The sequence below is a fragment of the Ictidomys tridecemlineatus genome, chromosome 14 (assembly GCF_052094955.1).
Source record: "Ictidomys tridecemlineatus isolate mIctTri1 chromosome 14, mIctTri1.hap1, whole genome shotgun sequence".
NCBI classification, from domain to species: Eukaryota; Metazoa; Chordata; class Mammalia; order Rodentia; family Sciuridae; genus Ictidomys; species Ictidomys tridecemlineatus.
Genome location: NC_135490.1, coordinates 41,950,115 through 41,962,367, shown reverse-complemented (window position 1 = coordinate 41,962,367; position 12,253 = coordinate 41,950,115). Strand labels below are relative to the sequence as shown.

The window sequence follows — 12,253 nt, the reverse complement described above, 5'->3', positions numbered from 1 at the left end:
TTCCTCATCTGTTGCTCTGTGGTTAAGATTTACTGACTATAATAGGCAGAAGGCTGAATATTTCTATCAAAACGATTCCCTGGGAATCAAGCTTCACCTATCCAAATTAATACTGGGTTTTATGAGGGAGAAACATCAATCCCAAATCATCTTCGCTCTGACTCAAGTTCTTTCTGGCTAAACCGGAGTATTATTCCTAAATACTATTCTGATTAGGGAAGTTAAATTCTCAAAAAGCCTCTCTATTTTCCAATAAGTACATATATAAATCTTGATTCTAGTTCAAGAGACAATGAAGACAACCCCATCTTTCTTTTTCTATCCTGTTTGGGGTTCTTGTTCTAGCTACTTGCTGAAGCACTCCATTAGTCTAGCATGTTTTTTCTGTCAGTCTGATGAGACCCACACCAAAGGCCACTAACTTCAGATTGCATTTCTCCATCATTTTTGTCTGAGATAATTAGTGAAATGAAATATTTTAAGTATAAAAGAAATAAACCTAATTATTAGACCTTCAAACATATTGAAACTAATTTCCACAAGGAATAATATAATCACAATTTACCCTAAAGTTAGCTGAAAAAAAAATAATCATAATAAGAAACATTACATAAGAGAACATAATTAGCCCTAGCTAAAATTTGTGGGAGATAAATAGTATAAACACAAAAGATAGAATTATTTTAAATAAAAAAGTTTTTCTTTGATTACACAAAAAAATAAAACATCGAGATTAGAAACTTTACATATTACAAAGGACTTAGATGTGTTTTAAAACCAATATTATACACATACACACACACACACACACACACACACAATCTGGATGTTCACAGTCTAAAAGTCCTTGGATAAACTCTATGCATATAAAAAGGAAAACATTACTGCAATGAACAATGAGTCAGTAAGATTCATAGAAGTACCAAGCTAAAAGTATTTTTCCAAATATATAGTTTTGTTACAACTGAGTGACTCCAGAAAACTTTTAACAGACTCTAGAGCACATCAGTGATGACATCTTGAACCATCAGTCTTCTTGGCTGTCAGTGGTAATAATGGATAGCCAATTATATTAAGTAGCAAAATATCAATCAATATTATTTTTTTCATTCTAAAAAGAAAAGAGCATGGCTTCAATTTCATTTTATTATTGAATCAATCATTTTGGTAACTTCTGCAATGTTAGAGATTGTACAGTTTTTATATTTCTAGAGCAAAAAAAATAGACTTGTGTTATATCTATAGAGGCTGGACAGAAATTATTTCCTTACTTAACCAGTTTCATCAAGAATAAATAATGACACATGTAGGGCAGCATAAAATTCATTTGTACTACAATCTTTATTTATTTTCTTTCCAAGTTAATCTTAGTATTTTTCTGGAACACTATAATAAAATCATGATTAATTTATTTATTATGAACTCATAAAATTGACTTTGTTTTTAATAATGACTTCAATTTGTGAAAAAAGGAGTGTGACTATCATAAGGTCAGCTATAAATGATGTGCCAATCTCATTTTCAGATGAAATCAATAAAGATATTTCTATACCATGAAAGAAAACTAAAAAAAATATAAATCACCTAGTTGCATAATTTTACATTCTATCACTGTGGTAATATAATTTATTCTTGAGATTTATATTCGATCCTAAAAACAAGTGGCCAAAGTATTTAATACGTATTCTCTCTGGCTACACTTTTCAACTTCAAGGTTATTTTAACAGTGTGAAATAAAAATGGTAATTCCCACAACATCACACCTATTTTTGCTTCTATTATGTCTATAATCTGATTATATTATAACATTAAGACAGTGCTTGAACTAGAAACAAAAGAGAATCATCGGCCTTCAGAGATTTTTAACTTATGTGAAATTATAAATTAAGAACAATTTAAGGATGAAAGACAATGGTAATAAAAATCTATAACATTCACTAAATCAAGTATTGAGGAAGGACCATATAAAATGCATTGTAATAATATATCCTGACATAGCATGATTTATGGTGTGAAGATTCTGGATAAAATAGATTGAACACATATCTTGTTTTGACTAGTGTTCACTTTAATATACTACAAAGCTAAGCTATAAATCTTTATAGGGTAATCAATGTCAACAATAAATCTACCAATAGTACTATCATAAGAACAACATAGTCACATAAATTCAAATATATGAGCAATCATTAGAATGATAGATGCCTTATAATTGATAATAATGCCACATAAACTACATTTGTTGATATGATTATAGCATCATATATTTGCAATATGTAAGTTGCTTATCTAAAAATTGCAGGAAAGATTCAATATCCCCAAATCAAAATTTTTGAGAAGACTATGTAAATAGGCTTTCCGTATCTTCAAACCCCATCGAATATTCTTCTATAACACAGAATAGCAAAAATCTAGAAATTTTATCATTTTTAAATTTAAAATTGAAATTCATCTTTTAAAGCTTAATTAACAAATATTGTTTACCTCTTTTAAAACAAATACATCTATCCCCAATTAAATTGTTCACAGAAATTTTTGGCAAACTGCAAATTTTTAAAACATTCTATGAAATTATTTAGACAGAAATAGTATCGTTTGTTAATTGGGATTTAACCCAGGCTCTGCACAGGCTCGGCTAGAGCTCTACCATTGAGCTCTAACTAGCTGCAGCCCAAGACAAGAAATATCAATAGTCCTGTAGCACCTTGCAAAGTGGTCTCGAATTTCCCCCATCACTGCATGTCCCTTTATCATGCTACTTTATTATTCCTGTAATTGGAAGGAACAGTCATCATCTTCAGTCCTTAATTCTTCACTCAACCTTATGACTTGTATTGGCTAATGGAACATCAGCAAATCTGATACAAGCAGAGGACTCAGAAGCACTTGAACACTGAAGCTCACTGCCTCTTGCTGCTTGGAAACATTTTTGTCACGCCATAAGAAACCACATGAGTGCCATCTCAGCCATCATAACCAACCTAGACATATATGTGAAGACATTCAGAGTAGGCAGCCCCAGGCCAGTTTGTTTAAAAAAAAAAAATCTTGGTAAATGAACAAAGTTGGAAATAATAATAAATGCTGGTGGTTTTAAGCCAGTAAGCTTTTGGGTAAAAGTGTTTGTTGTTGTTGTTTTCAGTTAAAATTAGCTGAACCAGTCTTTATGTATTGCTGTTAGGCAATTAAACTATTTTCCACAACACCAAAAAATAGTCTACAAATTCAATATAATTTAAAAAAAACATTAAATTGAACGTCATAGCGGTATAGTTAGTATAGTGAATAATAAAGTTCTTTATTAATCAACATTTTACATACATCTAATTTAATAACTTAGAAATAACATGTAAGACTAGATGTTTGATTGACTATTTAGCCAGTTAAACATTATTCCATATAAGACACACAGTCCTGGGGGATATTAAAATTAATTTAAGAGCTTTTTAATCAATTGAATAATTTCCTACTGTCTTTCTGTGATAAACTTTGGTAACTGGAAGAGTTATATGTATTTTGATTCTACCTTCCTGATTTAGATTTTGATGATAAAAAGAAGAAAGAAATATGGAGAAATTGTGGTTAGCTGAGTGAAATGTAACATTGAGCCACAAATCATAGTGAAATAGAAGAGAGCAACAATGATCTATGTGGATTACATAGACATTAATTTAAAACAAAGCACTGCCTTAGATATTCTGTTGGCATTTGCATTACTTAAGGCAAAATTTTTGTGTTCTACTTAATGATAAAATAGATACATATCACACTGTAGTATTTTGATCCAATGAAACTTACACAAGAACAAAGAATGATAAACAATAAGGCTGGGTGCTCTGGAGGCTAAGGCTGGAAGATCACAGTTTGAAATCAGCCTTAGTCACTTAGTGAGGCTCTAAGCAAATTAGTGAGACTCTGTTTCAAAATAAAAAGGGTTGAGGCTATCATTCACTGGTAAAGTATCCTTGAGTACAATACCCAGTCCTCAAATCCCCACAAGCCAAAAGCTAAAATTCCAGATTTCACATTTTTCTTTCCTCCTCTACAAAACTAGAGGATAAAAGGCAGGATAAAAAATCCTACTTTATTCCAGTTTGTCGTAATAACTCACTTTACAAGCGTAACCGCAGTCTACTTTATGCTTTGAATATAGCCCTTGCTGCTCTGACACTGCAACTTATTTTTTAAATGGACATGTTTCTTTCTCTTCCTTTCTCACTGCTCCTCCCTAATCTCTCTCCCTCCCTAATCTCAGGGGAAATGGGACTACCTTTCTTCCCCATTCTAGGCAGAGTTATCAGGTCCTTAAGTACACACCCACCTTAGGAAGGAAGTGACCCAGACTTTGGGGATGCTACCAGAAGATCTCAGAATTAATACCTCCCAAATGAACAAATGAATGACAACTCCAACAGAGAACACGTGGAATGTAGCCTTTGAGTCATCTCTTTAAAAGCCCCAGGTTCCTGCTGATGGGCAGCATCACAGCCTTTGGGACAGGAGTCCCCTGTGTTTCTCCTTTGCTAGCAAAGCCATAAACCTTCCTTTTCTTTTTTCTCAAAACTGTGTCCTTATTATTAGATTGACACCCAGGACAAGAACCAAGCTTTCAGCAACACAAGTGGTTCCAGAAATGAAATAGCATTAATTATACCTAAAATATATATTTGAAGGGAAATATGTACACTAATTTAAATTTCAACAAAAGAGAGAAAATAAATTTAACTTAAAATATTTTTTTTCAGAAAAAGTAAAAAGAAATGCTTTTAAAATGACTTTTACTTCACAAAATATAATAGAGAATATCTACAGGAATAAAGCAGTAAATATCAGACACATTGAAAATTTATGACATTTAATTAACTGTTCTTCTTAGTGTCTTTTTCCTTATTTCACAGTCATTTGAATATCAAAATTAATACTTTTGTAACCTGGTTAAAGAATAACACCATGTAATTCTGCTTCAGATGGTGTCAGAGTCAAAGAAACAGTTCCGAGCATAAAGTAAAATTTTATCTTCAAAACTTTTATTTGCATATCTGAAAATCTACAAAGAGAACCAAATATATATATTTTTTCTGCACCTACTCTCTTCTCTGTAATCTGATAAATAACTCCAGTACTTCCTAGCTTTACCCTCCCTCACCCTACTTTTTTCCTTTACTGAATTACACAGCTTGATCACTTTATATTTCTTCTGCTTTTTTTTTCTTAGCACAAATGAAAGGAACTGTAACTAAGAAGAAAAATGACCAAATCATAAGACCCCAGTTTTGAAGGACACGGTGTAAACTTGGGTCCTTGAATTGAGTTAGAATGTTGTCCCGTGATATCTTATGCTTGTTATAATCTTTTTAAAAACACAGAGATGTTTTAATTAAAATGACTTTCTGTCCCCATGTTTAGTTCATTATCTGATAGAGATTCTATTAACAAATGGTGGTATTTTCAATAGGAAAATACACAAACTTGTGTGCAAACAGAGGGAAGGATGTTTTTGATTGTTATCAAAGGAAGGGAAAGAGAAAGGATGGAGACAGGCAGAAACAAAAGAGCAAGGAAACTCTCAGGCCTGGAACTTGCTGCCTGATAATGTCTTTCACCACCTTCCTCCACTCTTTGAAAAGTCTGTGGAATGTACCTTCAACATCCTCCTATCCAGAGTCACATTGGCCCCAGAGAACAGTTACAGGCACACACCAAGATGCCTCCAAGGATCTTCCTCAACCTCAGCTACTCAATAAGAGGCTAGTTCCTTTCTTTGTTGGGGCAGTTTGAATTTTCTCTCCATCATGGCTGTTCCCATTCTGCTTGGGGTGAGCCCCTGTTTTTTTCCTCATTCTAATTAAAGTCCCAAATTCCTTGACCTGGTTTTCTTTCTATTGTCATTGGGTCAAAAATTCCTGTCTCTAATATCAGGATGAGCAGGAGGCCAAGAATAGCTTCAGCAATATGGTAAAATCATTTTAAATAATGAGATGTCCAAGTTTAATTTAAAATTGTTTACGTACCATAATGCAAATACTTCATCTCCTTAAAATGTTAATCAGGACTTAATAAAATCAAGTCAATGTCTGATTATGTGTGTGCACCTTAGAGAGTTAAGAGAGGGAGGGAATCCAGCAATGATAGGTTTATTCTTGGGTAGATGTCAGGATCAGGAAGAAGGGGAGCCTGAAAAATTCAACTGTGACAGCAAATTGGTGCCAGAGGTGATCACAGGATGTAAGTCCCCTGGAAATCCACAGAAATCATGTATGCATAATTGGATCATCCAAGGGAACAGAACAAGGATTAAGCTAAATTCTTTAAGTTTCTAAAAAGTAAAGTGATCACAGGCAACATATGGTTTTCTTTTAATAGAATTAGAATATCTTAATAAAATTAATAAAACCAAAACTCTATCAAATGTAATTTCTTTTATTTTCTTAATCCATGGGATTTTCAGGATTTTTATATCTACTAGTAAGCATGGGATAAAGATTACTTATTTCTTTCATAAATGTGCTTATTCAAAACAAGTACAGATTTTATAGGAGATTATTTATTACTTCAAAGGAGATTTCAATTGCCATGGAGAGAGAACATTAACCAGAAAAGATTACATCATAAGTCTTTCCATTAGTTTGTACATGCAAATCCAAGGAAAATGGACAGAGTAAGTATGGCCGAAGAGAGCAGAAAGAGGAAATTACAACTAGAGTTAATGGTGAGCCTTGACATGAGGAGAAAACTTCTGATAAAATGCAGATGAAGAAGTATTTATGGTATTTGTGATGAGTTCTGTTTTGATAGCTCCACTGAGAACACAATGAGAAAAGCATAGAATGACCCTAGAGATTCTGGTCAAGACCAATATTTTCAAGCATCCAAGCAAGCCTACAAGCGTATCACAGACCTCTGCCATTACAGAGGCAAGATCTCAGTGTCCCTGATCTATATATTGCTTCCGTTTTTTTTTCTAATGTTTTATTTGAACAAATGTCTCACTTAAAAATGATAACATATATACTCAGCCAATCAGGATATTCCAATCTGTAATAATTAAGAGGAATGGATTTTAGTATTAAGATATTGTCAACCAATTACACATCTTTGTGTATCACTTCATTTAATGAAATTTCTAATACTGCATCACAGAAAAGGAACAATTAAAAAGGAACAATTGCTTAACACATTAAATCTCATCCTAAAATAATAGGAAAGAATGAAAAACTTTTTGGGTTAATAAACTGATATTTTTAAAGAAATAAATTTTATTAATTAGCATCTAGTATGCTAAGTTATTATAAGCACTTGAGAGTTTCAGTGACTTGAGAATAATTTTCAAAGTCCTTAGAATTCACAATCTGTGTGACTAAAGTCCTAAGATGCTTTTCAAATTGATTTACCTTTGCTTTTTTTTTAAACCTTATTCTGCAAGTATTTTTGTTTGTACTTCTCTTAAAATATTTTCTAAAGCTATGTCTGTCACCTTGACAATTACAATGCTAATATGTGAAATATTTTTAATGTGGAAGGTGAAATATTTATAAGAGATAAAATAGCAGACATTTTCACAGCAATATTGGACAGTATGTATATTTTAAATGTATTTTTTTGGAAAGTTCCAATTTTATAGAGTTCTAGATGGAGTTTATCCAAGTGATGAAACATTTCCATCATAAAGGCTAATTTATCAGTAAAATTCAGCCATACTTTTATCCAAAGAAGTTTAAATTTTTCAATTCAAATAAATGAGTCAATATTAACACAACATACCTCATTTTTTGCTTTTATAATCCAGAGATAAATTTTTTGTCATGAGTTGTGTTGTGAATGAAGGTATAAGCTGTCCCTGTAATACTTCTTACCTACATGATGGCACTATATTTTTTTTCTAATCTTTGTTTATTTATTTATGTAATCTTTCAATTCAGGTTCACAAACTGTCCTGGTGTTTGGTCAACTCTCTCCCTGAGGCTAGACTTTCTACATCTGGAGCAACTATCGTAAAGAGATGGATAAAAGTTATCCCTTACTTTTTAGAACTAAGTTGAAAGGTGATTCTGATAGAGGAGTTGGAGAAAAGAGGTGCAGTTAGAGAGTCATTTTCCAGCAGACCAAACTTAGAGGGGAGCACATTTCAAACGTTAGAATCTTGAAATTATATCCATGCCTATTTAAGCCCCTGGAAAATCTTTCAACATACATGGGAATATGCTTCACTGGGTTTGAGATGGTTGGCTTATAGGATTCCTCAAATCAAATAGAACTCATCTATTCACTGTTTTCTGAGCAAACCATGCCTTTTGAAAACTATTTTCTTGCTTACAGAAATCAACTAACTTTTAATCCAAATATCAATCTTTTTTTTTCAAAGCCCTGTACAAATTCCTATCACATAGAGCCTACATTCTTGATTCATGGATGGTGAGTTAGCTTTGAGGACTCTTATTTCAAGTCAAAATCCTATCCCTAGACTTGCTCCCATACCTGCCTTCTAATAAGAAAATAAAACATAAAATAATACTTAATGTGTACACACAATATAAAGGAAATTATATAAAGGAAATTTCTTCAATTACCACTGGAGTCCTACAGTGGTCAAAAAGCTCAAGGCAGTTTCTTTTTGTATAATAAGCAGCGACAGTGTGCTTGCCCCATTTTATGTTATTCTGGTTCATTGTACTGAGACAGGGAGACAGGTGATGAGTCAGTATTATTTATACAGGTAGAGCTACGATAAAGCAATTTTAAAACGTGAAAATTTGAATTGCAATCTTCTCTTCAGTTTTTTTTAAACATGTAATTTGTCTCTTCATAAATATGAAAAGAATATGACTACAATTTTCAGACAATAGGAATTCATTCCAGGGTCTAATTCCCTAAATGTTTACATTGGTAGAAATTGTGCAACAAGTTCACGAGATCAGGAGTAATGGGTATACCTCTTATATATGCATGCCATTTCATTTGTCTGATATGACAGAGAAGTATCTTTCTGTAGAGATTTAATGTATATTATTTCCATGCACTAGACATACACCCTCTCAATTATGTTGTCATTCACTAAAGATGCAAGTATTTTTTTCTATGCATATAGGTATTGAAACAAAAAGTTAAAAACATTTCACTAGAAACTTCATATCAACACGGCACCATTGTAAACAATTGATCTGCCTAAGATTACTGCTCTATGGAATTCACAATTTTTGTACTTTGTCCTTTGAAGTTCAAATAAAGTGTTTCATATTCTCTACTACATAATTCAATACATCTGTGACATCTGTGCCACAAATTGATTGAATGTGTGATTTTAGTAGCTAGGGCAATATTTTTAAAACTGTTGATCAAACATATTACTGGGTTATAAAATCAATTTAGTTCATTGAAATAATTATTAGTATATAAACACCTGCATGTGTGTGTGTCTGAGGGGTGTAGAATTAGAATAGGCTGGACTTGGCTAGACTATTTTCGACTAGAAAATTTCAGAGTACATCACATCTACTTTTTAAAAAATATTTTTAGTTGTAGATTGACACAATACCTTTATCTTATTTATTATCTTATTTATTTCTTATTATGTGGTGCTGAGGATGGAATCCTGTGCCTCACACATACTAGGCAAGAGCTCTACCACTGAGCCACAATCCTGGCCCTACAGGCTTCTTACTATGGTTTATATTTTTAAAAGATTGGAAAATACTGAGCTAAGGTAGATATTGCTAATATTTTTTCTTGTGATGTGTTTTCATTGTTTTGTTCTGTTTCAGTAAATCCTTTTGTCATGACTAAGAGAATCCTCTGTAGCAATAGTCAGCCACACACATGTGGACGTGTGAGTTCAGGGTAATAAAGAAATGTGCTATTTGGAGAAGAAATTTTTTTTGAGCTCCATTATGAGAAATTACACCAATGCCTCATTAAAATCCTTTACACTGGATAGTGGCAGTCAGCATAACATGGGCTCATTTTTTTTAATATCAAATTAGAAAAATTCCTAATGAGCCAAAATACCTATTTAAAAACAAACTCCACAGCATGGATTCCAAGAAAGTATTTCAGAGAAAGTTTAGAGTGTTTTTCAGAACACGAATAATAACAGAATTCTAAAGGAATTCTCTTCTTCCTGATAAAAGTTTGCCAATTCCATTTGCTCATGTAGAGATTTCACAATGGTTGAGAACACGCAGTTACAAAAGTTGGACAGTGTGGATTCACATTGTCGCCCACAACTCTTTCCTTGTGATGCTCAGGTACATTATAGAATCCGTTGAGGCATAGTCTTTCCCACTTCTGTAAAATGTCTACTTCACATGCTGTGAGGATTAGATAATTGCATTGCTAGCTCTTCACATAGCAGTTAATACAGGGGAAAATAGTTAACAATTGGAAGCAGGGGATATTCAAGATGAATTGACAAGTACCTAAAGTTTAATTATTTATCCTACCCCTAGGATATTTAGTTTCTAACACTGATTTAGATTGTTATATTAGATTATTTTAAGACATTAAAGATGTATCATGTTGCCTTGAATTTCAATTTCATTCTTTCTTTAATATATCCCTATTCCAGATTCTTTGCAACAGATGGTGACTCACAAAAATCTGCTGCTACACAAAACAGCAACCCAAGGTAATTAGTGTGTTTCCTTTTCATTCTAAGTCCCTCAAATTATTATTGTCTCACATCTTCCCCAGGGAGAGTTATCCACAGGGCTGTGTGTATGCCTGGAAAGAGAGGCAGAAAACTATAGGTAATTTTTAAAGTATTTGTTTACAAAGGCAAATAAATTTGACTTTTTGGTAGTGCTTCATCAGTATCTATGAGACTCCACTGGTTAAAGAAAATACATTAATCTCTAGAAAAAGATTATATATGCTATAAGATGAACCCCTTTAAGAGCCTGTCTAAAGTTGTTTGGTTTTGTTTTTAAGTCCAAGGAATATTGCACCTATGCAACCAAGTTTACTTACACTTACATATTTAGCAACTTCACACTGTCTCTGAGTTTAATGAGAGTTTCCATCAATGTTATTACCAGGTTTTTCTTTTATTCCTAAGCAAGGTCCAACGTGCTCACACCGTACCCTATACTTTCTATTAGGAGACCAGCTCAGCATTCCATAAATATAAACAGGAACATGGATTTCCTGAAGAATGTGTGCTATAGTTTGTCTCCTCTAAATGTCACACTGAAATTTAATTGCATTTGAGATATTAAGAGATGGGACCTTTTAAGAGGTGATTAGGTCATGGAGGCATCTCATGAATAGAATAAAGTCATGAATAGAATAAAGTCATTATCAAAGGTGCTAGTTAATTATAAACTCTCACTCTTGTGTTCTCTTGCCATCTGATGCCTTCCACCATGCTATCATACATCCCATTAAGAGGACCCTAACTGTGTATACAGCCCCTGGATCTTGGACTTCCCAGGCTCTAGAACCAGTGGCAAAACAAACTTCTATCATTGACTATTTACCCAATCTGTGCCATTCAACAACAGAACACGTGTTAAGACCATATGTCAAAATGATTACTTTGGATAGTGTGAAGAATTATTTAAAAACTCGGAAACAGCAACATGGTAAGATCTAGATGCTGGTCCTAATATGAAAACTCGGCAGCTGAGTCACCACCTGCAAATGAGACAATATCTCATCATGTTTGCAGTGTAGATTAAGTAAGCTCATGTATTTTAAAATGTTTCATAAAGTGCAAAGTTTAATTCTAAATATTTTAAATCTATTAGTAGCACATTTCAGTGTTTACATCAGTAGACACATGGGTTGGTTCAAGGGCAACTGTCAGCCAGCTAAAAATTGCATATAAATATATAGTTATGTTTGTATTTACATATTTTCCTCAGCTTTTAGTGGCTCTAATTAAAGATATCTGACCTTAAAAACATTAAAAGGCATTTTGTTTTTTTGCTGTACAAATGATTGCTATCATTTCCATGCTCACTACTAATGCTTCTTAACTGGCATTTTGCATACGACCCCTAGAGAGAAGCTCAGACAATTTACTTGTGGATCTTAGATAAATGCAACAGAAAGCCTGAGTCCATCAATACTGCAAAAATTAAAGTCCTATTATTTCCCCCAAATAAGGTATTTGCTATGAATTAATTAAAAGAGTCTGTTTAAAGGAATACAATGTAGAAGCCAATTTTACACAGTTGAGATATATTAAGGAAGGAGCATTCTATGTCTTGAGTTCAGGTTCACCTCAATCCTTGACACTATGGACGCACCATTCAAA

The 12,253-nt window shown here is 33.0% G+C and overlaps 1 protein-coding gene across 1 annotated transcript in view; it reads right to left on the bottom strand.

Moving 5' to 3' along the window:
- Sgcz (sarcoglycan zeta) overlaps positions 1-12,253 on the bottom strand; it is a 1,049,168-nt gene that overhangs the window by 180,943 nt on the left and 855,972 nt on the right. The window lies entirely within an intron of this gene.